This window comes from Antechinus flavipes, chromosome 1 (genome assembly GCF_016432865.1).
Source record: "Antechinus flavipes isolate AdamAnt ecotype Samford, QLD, Australia chromosome 1, AdamAnt_v2, whole genome shotgun sequence".
Classification (NCBI taxonomy): domain Eukaryota; kingdom Metazoa; phylum Chordata; class Mammalia; order Dasyuromorphia; family Dasyuridae; genus Antechinus; species Antechinus flavipes.
This window is the reverse complement of record NC_067398.1, coordinates 437,468,932-437,472,521: the sequence shown is the minus strand read 5'-3', so window position 1 is coordinate 437,472,521 and position 3,590 is coordinate 437,468,932. Positions and strand designations below refer to the sequence as shown.

Genomic DNA, 3,590 nt, shown 5'->3' with positions numbered 1-3,590 from the left:
CAGAGAAAACTTCCTTTATATTTGTTGTCTAGTAATATAGATAGAATCCTTATATTTGTACCATTGAAAATGGCTATTCTAGCAGAATGCTGTCATGGCTCAAAGTAACAAGCAATAAGTAGATTATCACTTCTTGGCTTTTAAATGTACCTAAGTCTTCTTCAGGTAAGCATATATTTTGTCTCCAGCTAAATTATGGGCTTCTTAGGTATAGTCATCTCTTACCTTTTCCATTTAGGTCCTCTGGTGAGGACACATAACAAAGCAAAAATCTGATTCTTTGTGGGCTCATTAGCTTAACACAGAGAAAAATTGTTCTATGATTATAGATTGAATCAATATCTTCCATAGCTATCTTTAAGTAGTAACAAGGGAGCAGAATGGGAGAATGGGATTTTTTTTTTTTTGGAAATGTTCACAAATGTTGGTTCCATTGCAACCATGGACAATGTCAACTCTTACAGAGCTTTCTAAAAGAGTTCCACATGGATCTATTCTGTACCTGTTCTATTCAAAATTTTATCATGCTTTGAAAAAAAAAAACATGGAAAGGTAAGGGAGGATATTATTTGAGATTGGGAATAACATTATGAAGGGACTATGGTCTTTTTTAAAAGGAGCATAAACAAAATGTTTTTAACATAGCTAAAAAACATATATGGCATGCTTATCCAATCTATAAATGATACAAAGTTGGGAGGAATAGGCAATATATCAAACAATAGAAACTGTATCCAAAAAGATCTCAGCTGGCTAAGAGAACAGCTAATATTAAAAATTCAAAAAGATAAACAATCCACACAAGTATAGGACTGAATAGTTTTGTCTAGAGAGTACTTCATGTGAAAAAAAGTGCAGGTAGTCCTCCATACTCAATTTGAGGCAACAGTGGGAGATGGTAGCTAAAAAATGCTAATGTGATTTTAGGCTGAATTAAGCCAAAGTACCCAGAAGCAGTAAGACTGATTAACTCAGTAGATAAGGTGGTGGACCTGGAGTCAGGAAGACCTCAGTTCAAATCTAGCCTCAGATATTGTGTGACCCTTGTCAGGTCACTTAATATATAACTTTAATCTCCTGGAGAAGGAAATGACAAACCATGGCAGTGTTCAGTAGAGTCATCAAGGCCATGAAGAGTCAAAAATGACTGATTGATGGAACAGCTCCAAGAAAGGGAGATAATATTCCTGCTGTATTCAATACCTACTCAAACCAAAATCAAAATATTCGATTCCCATTCCAGGTACTACATTTTAGGGAAAACATTGGCCAATGAGTATATAACCAGAGAAGAGAACCCAAGGATGATTAAGAAAGTGGAAGTCATATCTAAAAGATTTGGTGATTTTTACCTTGGAGAAAAAAATACTTTACTTCTCTGAGTCTTAGTTTCTCACTCTGGGATTAAAAGGGGAGAGGGTTTTCCTTTCTAGCTCCAAATTAGGAATACAACAATAGCATTTTTAATTTATCTAAGGATGACCATATGGAAAAAGGAACAGGCTCATTCTCTTTGGTATCATAAGGTAAAACTAGAAGCAGTGGGAGGGAAATGTCAAAGAGAAATTATTAGATTCCATAAAAGAAAAACCTTCCTAACAATTAGTGGAATGAATTGCCCCACAAAGCAAGTTGCCCAAGTGGAGGCTTCATTAGTACCTACCAACAAATGTGTAGTTTACCAAATGTTATACTATACTGCTTCTGAGATTCCTCCAAAATCCGAGAGCTTTTGATGGTGATTCTGCAGCTAAAACAAGACAAATCTCTCTTCATATATCTTAAATTAAAGTATTCTTCTTAAATCCATCTATAAAAAGTAAACACCATGAGGGAGACTATAGTCCTTCAGAAGGGCTGGCTGACTGATTAACAGTCTAGGAAATACCTTGATTTAAGAGTTGCTGAAAGAAATGGCTTTTCTAAGACTTTTAGAAGTATATAGGTAACTAAAAAGAAATAGCATAAAACACAGAGACATTGTCAAATCTTCACATTCCTGACTACCAGCCAGGAAGAAAGGGCTATGTATGTATGATATGCAATGTCATATATTGTATATAATGTAGGATAGTCTTGAATAGTATAGAGACTAAATATTAATAGTTCAGAGTTTAAAAAAACCTAATTTTTTCATAAAGTCCAAATATTTTAGGAAACAAATTAATAAAAACTCCTGAATCTCCTCTAAAACATTTTTATAATCTGCATTTTGCTTCAATGAAGCTTTCAAGTATTTATGAAGTGTCTACTATGTATTAAGCACTGTGCTAGGCATAAAGATACAAAGGCAAAAATGAAATAGTCTCCATCTAAAGGAGCCTACATTCTATTGCAGAGAAGCACTTAGATGTGCAAATAAATAAATGGAAAATATAAACAAAGTAAATACTAATTACTGGCAAATGGATCATTCGCTGTTTAATAAGGGTAGTCAATTCAATTGGGAAGCTTTTATTGTTTGAAAATACTTTTTTTTTCTTTATGTTAAATTAGAATTCATCTCATAATTTCCTTCCATATGTGTAAAGGGTTGAAACTCTTGAGTCAATGCACTGAAGTTGGACAACCAAGCACTTAAGGCTAATTATTGATTGGACAATACTCTATAAGCATATGCTTGGAAAATGGCCCTTCCCACTATCCTATGCTGTCTCGATAATTAGTGTATACAGAGAATTGTAGGAGGAACTAGGGGATGGAGTAAGACTAGCCAGGGTCACTTCTGGGCGGGAGACAAAAAGGAGAGGTTGTGGAGATTCTGCATCTATCCAATTCAATCCTATCCTTAAAGACCAAGAATAAAGACCAAGGACTTTTGCTTATCCTGACTCCGGATGATTCTAAGGTATTCAGGGTACTAAAGCGGTCATCACATATATGTTCCTAATTGAATCTCTGTAGCTTCTTAGAATGTGTCTTCTAACGTCATCCTAAATATTTGAAGTCACCTATAATAGTCTTCTCCTGGCTAAACATTCCCAATTTATTCAACCATTCCTTAGATGATAACATGGTTTTGAGTCATTTTCATCCTCATTGTCTTCTTTTGACAAAGTTCTAGTTTTTTAATTTATGCCTTGAAATAGGGAACTCATAACTAAATAAAATAAACCAAATGTTGTATGAATAGTGCTCTAACACTTCTCTTGATTTAGAACCTATCCTATCAATATAGCCCAAGTTGCATTAGCATTTTAAATAGATGATAAATTCTACACATAATTTTCAAAACTGTACTTCATTCTGAATTTCCTTAAATTCTTTGTGAGATTTTTTTTAAAAGAACACTTTATAAATGTGAATGTCATCCTTGTGCTGGGGCCATGTTAATCTTCTCTATGCTGCTCCATTTTTAGTATGTGTTACCAAAGTGAGCACTGTATTTTGGGGTCTTTTTATGTTAAATTGGTCTTGTTTGGTATTACTTTTGCTAACCTCTTCCTTATCTATAATCTCCTTTCCTCCACTAATGGAGAGTAAAAAGAAAAAAAGTCTTCATTACAAATAATAGTCAAGTAAAATGAATCTATATAATGACCATAGCCAAAAATGTTTGTACTCTCTATATCCATCCTATCTTTTTCAAG

At 33.9% G+C, this 3,590-nt stretch overlaps 1 pseudogene; it reads right to left on the bottom strand.

The window, feature by feature from the left end:
* Positions 1-3,281: 3,281 nt before the first annotated feature.
* Positions 3,282-3,379, bottom strand: LOC127546043 (uncharacterized; annotated as a pseudogene).
* Positions 3,380-3,590: the final 211 nt, after the last annotated feature.